Source organism: Ixodes scapularis, unplaced genomic scaffold, assembly GCF_016920785.2.
Source record: "Ixodes scapularis isolate PalLabHiFi unplaced genomic scaffold, ASM1692078v2 PGA_scaffold11__112_contigs__length_91849675, whole genome shotgun sequence".
Classification (NCBI taxonomy): domain Eukaryota; kingdom Metazoa; phylum Arthropoda; class Arachnida; order Ixodida; family Ixodidae; genus Ixodes; species Ixodes scapularis.
Window position 1 is genome coordinate 65,418,065 of NW_024609837.1, and position 11,073 is coordinate 65,429,137.

Consider the following 11,073-nt stretch of genomic DNA (forward strand, 5'->3'; position numbering starts at 1 on the left):
ACTTCTGGGGATCACGTCACCCCCTAAGGTCATGTGACCCTTCAGGTCACGTGACTCCCGAGGTCACGTGACCCCCAAAGGTCACGTGAGCCCATGAGGTCACGTGACCCCCGGAGGTCACGTGACCCCCTGAAGTCACGTGACCCCCTTGAGGTCACGTGACCTCAAGGAGTCACCTATCCCTCAGTACGCTTCCATCTTCCTCCTCAAGAGCTGCGCTCTAACCGGCGTTACAGGAATTGTAAACGGCTTTCATTTGTTTGTTGCTTTCTAATGACATATGCCTGTCGCTCTGTGTTTGTACGATATTTTGTTAATAGCCCGAACTACCCTAGCGGCTATGGGTTTATATGCTTTTTCTCCAATACTTTGTATACGTATTTCGGTGAATAAAAATTGAATTGAATTCAAAAACACCAGGTATGAATGCCCGCTAGGTCTATCTCTAACTAAGTAGCATCATAATCATTCACATTTGTTCTCTTTTTACTAAGCAATTATCGACAAACACCCGAACACAAAAGAAAATGTCAAAGGGAATATAAGTAACATAAATATCAATAACATTTCCTTGGAATTTTTTTATGTTCGTGGTTTTATCAATGATTGCTTTGTAGACAAAAAAAATTAAAAACGATAATACCGCTACTCACTTACAAAGAAATCCTTATTCTTTATTATACATTAAAAAGGAGAGTGCAGAACCCTGTGGAACGCCTGATGCCACATAGAACATATGCCGAATCTCCACCGTTCAATACATGTTGGCAACGCTTAAACAGATAATCTTCAATTCATCTTAGAATCGTCGAATCTATGTTTAACATTTTAAGTTTATAAAGAAAAAGCAAGTTCTAAACAATATCGAATACCTTGCGAAAATCTGTGGATAAACAGCCAGTTTCCTCTTGCTCATCAACATCAGATGTCAAGTCATGATAGACTTCAATCACTTGTGTCGTGCACGATAGCCTTTACTAAGGCTAAGTTTTCTCTGAATTAATTAATTATTTTCTATCATATGCCTCATTATTTTTGTATATAAAATATTTTAATTATATTGCATGAGATGGCTGGTTCATAAATTATTAAAGTCAGCCTGTTGCTTGCGACATCTTTGTTCGAAGCGTCTTTATGAATAGGAGCTACGTGAGCAATCCTCAAGCCGTTTGATAAGAAACCCGCGGAGAATGATCAGAATAGAATAAATAAAGATATAGCGTAAACTGAATGAGCCCAGCGCTTTAATACACGAGGATATATTCCATTCGGCCCAATTGCCTTCGCTACATCGGTGTTCTTAATTAGCACCTCGATGCCGCTCACGCTTAGTTTGACGTCCTGAATTAAACGAACAGTCCTGCTGACGAATCATAGATGGCTGCAGTGGTACTTTGAAAAAAAAGACGGAAAGTAGTTTTTTAAGTATTTTGCCTTTTCTGTTTCATCCAAAAGTACTTGGTGATTATGAGTCATTATATTTATTCCTACATGATCTGAAACACATGCCCTGAAGCCCTGTCAAACAAGTTCGGGATTCGTTTTCATTTCGTCGTTCAGAAATCTGATTTGCCTTTGCACTTCTAATATTTAGTTTGTGTTCGCGAGTTACCTCAGATAGTCTCTCTAAGTGATTACTACTTTAGGCGCCCTTGAATCTAGCAAAAGCTTGTCTTGCTTTCGTAGATTCTAAGAATATTTAAACTCATTCTTTTTTTTTCTTTTTAAGCCTAGTGCAATTTATACTCGGTACGCACTTACCCGTAAGTTCAAACAAAACACCCGTAAGTGCAAACAAACAAACACATTATTTCTTATTTACATAAATGATATGGCTGTTGATGTTGGTTCTTCTATTCGAATGCTTGCGGATGATTGCGTTGTCTATAGAGAGATTAATAATGCGCAGGATAGTGTAATCTTGCAAAAGGACCTGGACAGCATTGAATCATGGTGTCAGCCATGGCAACTATTTTTGAACGTGAGAAAAACTGTACATGTCACTTTTACAAGAAAGGTTTACCGCCAGCATTTCGTTATTCGCAGAATGAAGAAGTTCTAGAAACCCGAAATGAATTTAAATATCTCGGTGTATACTTTACATCCGATCTGCGTTGCAATGCGCACGTTTACTTTATTTCCTCGAAGGCCTCACGGATGCTAGGTTTCATGCGACGAAATTTCAAAACTGTACCTCAGTCCCTCAGAGAAACAATTTACTTTTCACATGTTCGTTCTATTCTGGAATATGCTTCCGTTGTCTGGGACCCTACCGCCTTTTCTATACAAAAACTTGGAAAGATACAAAATCTGGCTATGAGGTTTGTTTTAAGTAATTACGATTGGCGACTAAGTATGACTGAGTGGAAACATAAACTTAAGTGGCAATTATTGAAAGATCGCAGATAGCACCTCCGTCTCAAATTTTTTCACGATATTTATTATGGTAAAACCATTAAAAAAAAGGATAAATATATGCAACCGCCCTTTTACATATCCAGTAGGAACGACCATGCTTTCAAAATTAGAGAAATTCCTTTTAAGGGTGACGTACTGTGACCCTCCTTTTTTTTTGTGGAGACCGCGCGCGATTGGAACTCCCTTCCATCCGGCGCTGTCTCAATAGCTTCCAATGACGCCTTTTTTCACGCGCTGAATGTGCGAGTTTTTTTGTGCGTCTGTATATGGTTTGTTTTCCCCTCAACTGTATTGCCTGATGGCGAAGTGGGTACCTGAATAAATTATAAAGTAAAGTATTTATATTAAAGACAGTCCGTATTCAGTGGATATTTTAATCCTCTGAGAGACACTTGAAAACGAGAAAATTATCAAAAAGCTTTTTCGTCATACTACAAAGTCAACTTTCTAAAAAAACACTCTCCTTAATGCGCATGACTTCGATCGGTTAGCTTCAATTTTTATACCCGCAATGACAGCGTGGTGATCCCTAATGCCTGGAATAATATAGATTGAACTGACAAGGTTAGGCGAGCTACAAAACACGGGGTATAAAATACTTTTATTTCGAGTTGACACTTTCACATACTGTAAAGGTCCGAAAGTATCTGAAATGCTTTTCATTTCAAGGTTGAGGGAGCTACCAACCTAGCTTCCACAAGTACCATCCTGCGAGTTTAAGTATGGCAGGTTGGAATCTCCCTCAGGCAGCATGGTCTGGCCAGATGCCTCGAAAATTATATAGCGCAGCGATTGTAATGGGCTCAATTACAAAATCGGCGGGCGCTGAAACGCCACGACAGCATGTAAAGGATTATTAGATAAAGTGTGTGTGCACCAGGTGGACTGAACAACGTCGGGTACAATATCGAGCGAAGATAATATCAGTGAATCATAAATGAGCAAATATACCACCCTACCGAGGCTGGTTCTAATTCCCAGATAAGCAACAAAATCTTTCGGAGATAAGTTCGCTATCGCAAATAGAGGGGTTCAGCCACGATTCTGTTTTAAACAGAATATCAAACTTTACAGAATCGATTAGACCTGAAAATACATATTAACTTTATTTACTATACTTCCGCAGTGTATTACAAAAGGCGAGGAGATTTTTTCTTCTATGCTCGGCGACAATATTTTTAAACAAGAACGTTTTCTCTTTTTTTTTTTCTTTATCCAATGTAAATGCTCCGGCTTTAATGAATTGTTTGTTAAAATTGAGCTTCATATTATTGTTTGTCTCTGCTTTCTACTTTTGCATAATCCCACAATCCCTTACGGATTTCTCGGGTTTCATATGAGTAATACTGCTCTACACTACAGGTAGTGCTCGAACCTTTTGTCACTGAACAACATATGTTGCTTTTTCCTGCACGATGCGAAATTGGAAAAACTAGCTCATATAAAATTTGCGTTTCAGCAACCTACACGGTGCGCTCTTTGTGCAGTGCTCAGTTCAATTCCAAGGATGGTTTTATAAATATGTTTAATCAGGCTTCCGTACTCTGTCCACGTTTCCGCTTGGTTGTTGTCATTCGCACTTTAGAAGACAAGATCGTGCCTGCGACTTCTATTTTCAATATCGACGCTCTTATTTCGCAAGTTTGTGAGTTGTCGTACCCGGCATTTAATTGACTTTGCTTATTCCGATACTCATGCACTGACAGCCTCAATTCGCCCCTCTGCGGCACCAAGTTTGTTGTTTATTTTAGCCGTCATAACTTATGATTGGCGAACCTGTTGTCAATACAGTCTAGCTTCCTCGTTATGCATGGCTACTTGACCATTTCCGAGACTCGTAGCAATTCAATTTTTGTGTCACTGAGAGGACTAGAGTTAAGTTCCACGTCTCCGGAAAGCAACATCAAAATAAACAAGTAGAGCAGCCTGCTCAAGAAAGGCGAAAGCGTCTGCGGACAGTTCTACGTTTTCTGGTTTACAACTCGCAGCAACGCTTGTCGTGGGATTAGCCGAAAACGCACAGGGCAGCTTTCGAACATTAATAGAATATTATGACTATTTTGCACGAATGAAAGTTATATGAGCTTGATGTCGCCAAGCGTGACGGGTCGAAACCCAACAAAGCCATAGGGTCCCACGTCGGTATACTCCCGGCTCTTAACACGTGGTTGCTGTTGCTCCAATAAGATTGGTCGTAATCGACGATGACTGGCAGTACGCCGACGCTGGTACTTGTCCAGACATGTTATCCGAAGGCGGTTGACGAAGAAGGCAGGAGCACGTATGGGAATACTGCCCCCTCACTGACCGCGCCGAGCGAAACACTTGTTTCCAATGGGGAAAAAACCAGCGTATGTAAACTTTGAATAAGCGTCATGTCGACATGCGCTCTTGCTTCAAAAATTAGAGACAATGATTATTGAGACTGCCTTACTCTAAATATTTCAGCGAGCGTGGAGGAGTTCATAACGCACGCGGGTGGTATACCCTGAGGAACGGAGTTCGAATCCCACTCGGCCCGGTTCTTCATTCTATCCAATTTTGCTCTTCTGGAAACTTCCAGACTATGCCCGGCTGCCGTCGTGTGTTCTGATTCAGAACATTCCTAGACGGGCCGTGTGGATGAAAACAGTGGTAGCGCGCTGCTACGGCTCCGTCACCCTTCCCTCGCCGAAGCGCGATGCGTGGTACTTTTCACATTAAACGTGTCGGTAAAAGTTCGCTTCATTAAATGCTTATTTTGCAGTTCTAAATTACTCTTTTTTTTTTTCAGAAAATGCGAGAATAAAGCTGAAAAAATTTCCTACAAAAAAAACAAAACATGTAGGAAAAGTGAGCGCGCGCTTCAGTTGAGACGTATGTTTGCTAGTATTTTTTTTTCTTTATTGGAACCGCTTCAGACCAAAACATAACTTAATCAGCCCTCTCCCATTATCATCGGGTAGCAGGTGAAATCACGTCTTCGACCAATAGAATAACCAACAACGAAAGAGGAGGGAACAAACGTCGCCATGAACGGTTATGTCCAGTCGTTCTCAGGTTGTAGTTATGTATGACCGTGTTTTAACAAAGCGGAAAAAAAGAAAATCGGAACATCCAGCGGGTATGGGTTTCCAGCGCTCAATTCGAATTCTCCACTGTGAAGTTGCAACAACAAATATACCCTCTCTTGCCACTTTCACATTAAAGTAAAGGATCGAAGCGCTCCAAGCTGATTTTCACGATTCATTTAAAGTGGTTAAGATCCACTGGTACCCCACCGCAGATACCTCACAATCCAGACGCAAAACAGCGCTGCGCAGTTGACCGGGGGCGCAACGACTTTCACGGTATTGAGATCCGCCTTCCGGTTCTCCAACTCGTAGATGAACCACCAAACGCGACCGCCACCGTATTTGTTGTTGTTGATTCGCGCTGTCTCTTTCGCTCCCGCCTTCCTTCCTCCCTCACCCACTCTCAACGCAGACCTCATTGTTGCCAGTGTCTGAGCGCTCGTTTTCACTAATGGCGGACAAAACGCGCTTCCTAATGAACGCGGCAGGCGAAAAAGGGGAATCCTCATCATGACAATGAGCGCGGCTCAAAATCGCAGCGACCGTGATTAAAGCAAATACACTCGGCCCGTGCCTCGCGGGCGGCGATAGCGATTGAGGGCTTGGCAGTCGTCTGCTAACGACTGTTGTTCCTTTTGCCGTCACCACGCGGCGCGGTGTTCCCACTGCTGCCCCCCACCCCTTTGTAAACAGATATGATGCGTCCCCTCGTGGCTGGATTCTCCGGCGGAAAAATGTTGTCCGGAACAATTACCCTAATTGCTAGTAAATAAACACATGTTTGCGGAGTCGTTGTAGTGTGGCTCGTGTTTGGGGAAGGGTTCGATTGCGTTGCGCTCCCAGTCTCCTATCGCCCCCTGTGGTCGGGTTTCCGGAAACCGTGGGGTTGTGCGCCGTCTGGAAGTTTTCCATCCAGTTCCAACGCACGGAGCGTGGCGACCAACGGGGACCTTTCGACTTCCAAATTGTTAGAATCGAAAACAAAAATTAATCAAACCCGGTACGTATCTTTCTGTAACTTGACTGGATACTGGTGCGCTGGTTTCAGAATGTTACTATACTTCAACTTTGATGGAGTTGTAATCAAGTGTTGTAATCAAGTGTTGAGGTCTTCCTTGACTCATATTTAACTATTTATTGTGTATTTTGAACATAATATTCGCTGCAAGTTTTGTGTCAGTTATTTTGAAGTAAAAAATTTATTTGTTTCTGAGCTTTCATCGTCACTACCTATATTAATTACACCATCTCAGCAAGTTTCATAAATCACATAGAATACTGTAATACGACATTATTCAGCAGGCATGAACATCTCGGAATGAGTAATCATTTATCTGTGCATCATAAATTAATAATCAAGACAATTTCTTTGTTCATGAGAACACGAAATAAACCGACGCTGCTGCTGATGACGATGATTACCATCTGACGCAAACATGAACCAATGACTGGACTCCGTCCCCTGCAACTGGAGACATACTGAATGAGTAGCTAACGCTTAGAACATAAAAGAGCCTAACGTTTAGACGTGGTATCATTTTAAAATGTGGTACCACCTTGAAATCGTGTGCCGGTTACGTCCCACCAGCTCGGCGGTATGAGTGGTGTCATTTGTTGCTGCCTCGGCTACACCCTTGAGTATCGACGGTGTGAAACGCTCCAGGCACCAATTTAGTATCCAGTTCTGAGAGGGAGAGACCCTTTACAATTTAAAAACATAACAATATAATGCTAGATCTCGTTTTCTTTTTTTTTTTTTTCTCAATTCACAGCACGTTAATCTCGCGCCAGCCATGAAGACACGATCTTCGGTGTTCCGTTAGCGCTGCTGCCTGCCAACACAGGCCTTGGTAACTCTGTTCCCCTCCAAATCTGTTCTCGCATCGAAAAAAAACTAAAGGGGTTAAGTGAGACGCATCGCGAATCGCGGTCACGCCACTGCCCCGGGATTCATATACCGCGCCCTAGAAAACTCTGTCTTGGCCGGTCCACCCACCGCCATACGCCAAGATCGTTCAAAACTTAATCTGCCGCGCTTTGCACCCCGAGATGATGAATCGCTCCGAGCCGCCTAAACAAGAGCAATTCACGACGAAGTACATAAAAGAGGCGATCTAATTTCGTCGCTTCATCGTGGTGTTGCTTTTTTAATTTTTTGGTGTGAACTTGTTCACGGTTAATGAAGATCGCACCTCGATTTATCTCCGCAATTTGGAGCTCCCCGCGTACTTCTATATATGTGCGAAGACCAAGATGGTTGGCGTACTGGCGGCACTATTGTTTCATAAAAATTTGACAACGTGAGTAGTCTCGTTCTACGAATGTTTACTATACCTCTGCGACGTCTTGGGACCGGATGCGATGCTGCGGTGCTGGTCCTAAGACATCGTCAGCGGCTTAAAAAACCGGTCTTGTCTCTCTCTCGTCCTACTCGGTTACAAGTGTGTGAACAAGCCTTTAGAGCGCAGCTTTTAGGCGCCCGTTTCCGCGTTCAGTGGCGTCAGCGTCGCCGTTGGCATAACCGCGCGCGTTGCACTATGGGACGTCACAGTTTCCTCGCTAAATTCAGCGGGGAAACCGAATTGGTGTTGTGGTAACGTTACGACAGTTTTACCACTGAATTTAGTGACGAAACTGAATGCGCAGTGTTGCATTGTGAGACGTTACAGACCTACACACCAATTCAGTTTTCCCGCTAAATTTAGCGGGGAATGCAATTGGTGTTTAGGTTACGTGACGCCAATTTTCCCGCTAAATTTAGCGGAAAAACTGAATTTCTTCATAGGTGACGTGACATGAAGTCATGCGACGTCATTTTCCCCGCTAAGTTTAACAGGGGAAATTGAATTGGTCTTGAGGTTACGTGGCGTTAAGTTTCCAGCTAAATTTAGCGGGGAAGATGTGAGGAGAGGATGGTTTGGTGGAGGAGGAGAGGAGGGTAGAGAGGATGAGGAGGAGGGGAGGATACGGAGATGGGTACGAAGGAGGAACATGACACAGAGGAGGAGGAGGGTGCACAGCAGGTATCTGAGAACAGTGATCTATATATGTATAATTATTTAGCACGGTATATCGCAAAGCAAAAATACATCAAGAGCTGCGCTCTGCTTTCGCATCACAATGATTCGTAAACGTCTGTCATTTTTTGTTGTCGCTGTTAATTTTTCGGCAAAGAAAAAACAGCTTTTCTGGGCCGAAAACACTACCGCTACATTAAAATGCAACACCACTTTTTTAGTCATATCGTTCTATACCCAACACTGTGGTGCAGAAACGGAAAAAAATTTTAGTTGAAGGAACAGACACAGAAGGGAACGCCTGCTCCACAGTCTCAGGTGTGAAACGACATGATTAGCTGCCACCAGTCTTGTACACGTTACTAAAAAAAGTAATCGATTACAATTACTATTACTCTTGGCTAAAAAGTATTCGATTAGATTACTTGATTACTTGACAGCAAAAGCAATTGGACATTACTTTAAGAAGTAAACGTTACTTTTCCGATTACTTTATTGTGTGAAAACTTGCATCTTTAGCGCTCATAACAATGAACTACTTCCAACCTCGGAACCTTGCTTGTCACAAACACTACGTAGGGGAAATACGGGATCTTGACGTGTATTTGAACTGGCTTTGTTATATTGCCGCCCGCAGAGCCGAGAAGGCAACGCTTGGTCACGGTCTTCTAGAAGATTCCCGGTCATTCTCGCAGCAGACGTAACTTTCCTTCTGCTTTGTTATTCTCGAAAGTGCCAGTTCATCCTCGTCCCGAGCGCGCGACGCTCGAACCTTCCTTGCCGAACTTTCGAGATAGTGACGCACGGTAGATAAGCAGCTGCCCGCGACCTTGTCGGGTCAGTCCCAGTTTCGCTAGCGCTCCGTAGTGCCGCCGAACCGCCGCCCGCTTTTCTGCTACCTCGACGCTCTTCCGTTACTTTTTTTCTCTGAATGCCTGGAACTCTGCCCAGTCCTCGTCGGAAATAACAAGTCCTACCTTCTTTGAAGCGGAAGCTTCCTCCTCCGTTCTTGAATATGGGCTTGCGAGCGCCATGTTTCTTTTTGCGGGTCGAATCTTCCCCGCGGCTTGAGAGTCCTGTGTAGTGGCTGGGAGGGCCTGAAGGTCCTCTTCGATGCCGTTGGCCTTCTCGGTCGTCGAGTAATTGCGTTCCGCGTTCGACAGCGTCCGGCTAGCGTATGCGATCACGCGCTCCGCACCTTCTTGTCGTTGGACCAGTACCGCTCCGAGTCCTGTATTACTGGCGTCCGTGTGGACCTCCGTTTCGGCTGATTGGTCGAAGTGGCCGAGAATCGGTGGTGACTGGAGCCGTCGCTTTAGTTCGTCGAATGCCTGTTGTTGTTCTTCACCCCAGTCGAAGTTCACGGTGTCCTTCGTAAGGTGCGTTAGCGGCGCAGAAAGCTTGGCGAAATCCTGAACGAATCGCCGGTAGTATGCGCAAAGCCCAAGGAATCTTCGGACGGCAGTTTTGTCGGTGGGCGGTGGAAAGGCCGCTACGGCGCGAGTCTTCTCAGGGTCAGGACTTACACCTTCGTTGCTCACCACGTGGCCCAGGAACTTCAGTTCGCCGTAGGCAAACCGGCACTTCGTCGGCTTGAGGGTGAGTCCTGCGGTCCTGATTGCCTCTAAAACGGCCCGAAGGCGTCGCAAATGCTCGTCGAAGTTGGCCGAGAATACCACGACGTCATCGAGGTAAACGAGACAGCTCTGCCACTTGAGGCCTGCCAGGACGGTGTCCATGACACGTTGGAACGTTGCCGGCGCCGTGCACAGTCCGAAGGGCATCACCTTGAACTCAAACAGTCCGTCGGGAGTGACGAAGGCAGTCTTCTCTCGGTCCCGTTCGTCGACTTCGATCTGCCAGTAGCCACTCTTAAGGTCCATCGACGAAAAGTATCGGGAGTGGCGCAGCCGGTCCAGCGTGTCGTCGATGCGGGGGAGCGGATACACATCTTTCTTCGTGACCGCGTTGAGCCGCCGGTAGTCAACGCAGAATCGAAGCGTTCCGTCTTTCTTCTTTACCAGCACAACTGGAGAGGCCCACGGGCTGCTCGAAGGCTGAATGATGTCGTCGTTGAGCATCTCCTGTACTTGTTCATGAATGGCCTCTCGTTCCTTTGGGGAGACCCGGTACGGCGGCCGATGCACAGGGAGCGCGTCCTCGTTGGTAATGATGCGGTGTTTCGCAACTGTTGTCTGGCGCACCCTCGACGTCGTCGCAAAGCAGTCGCCGAACTCGGCGAGGAGGTCTCCGAGCTGTCGTCGTTCCGTGGCGCTGAGCTTGGGGTTAACGTCGAGCTTGGGGTTAACGTCGAGCTGTGGCGGTTTCTAACGGATCGTCGGGTCCCGATTTCGGGACCCGACGATCCGTTAGAAACCCTGGACCCGACCCCCCATCTATCCCTGGAAGTCAACGGCACCGACGAACTACGGCACCGACGAACTACGGCACCGACGAACTACGGCACCGACGAACTACGGCACCGACGAACTACGGCACCGACGAACTACGGCACCGACGAACTACGGCACCGACGAACTACGGCACCGACGAACTACGGCACCGACGAACTACGGCACCGACGA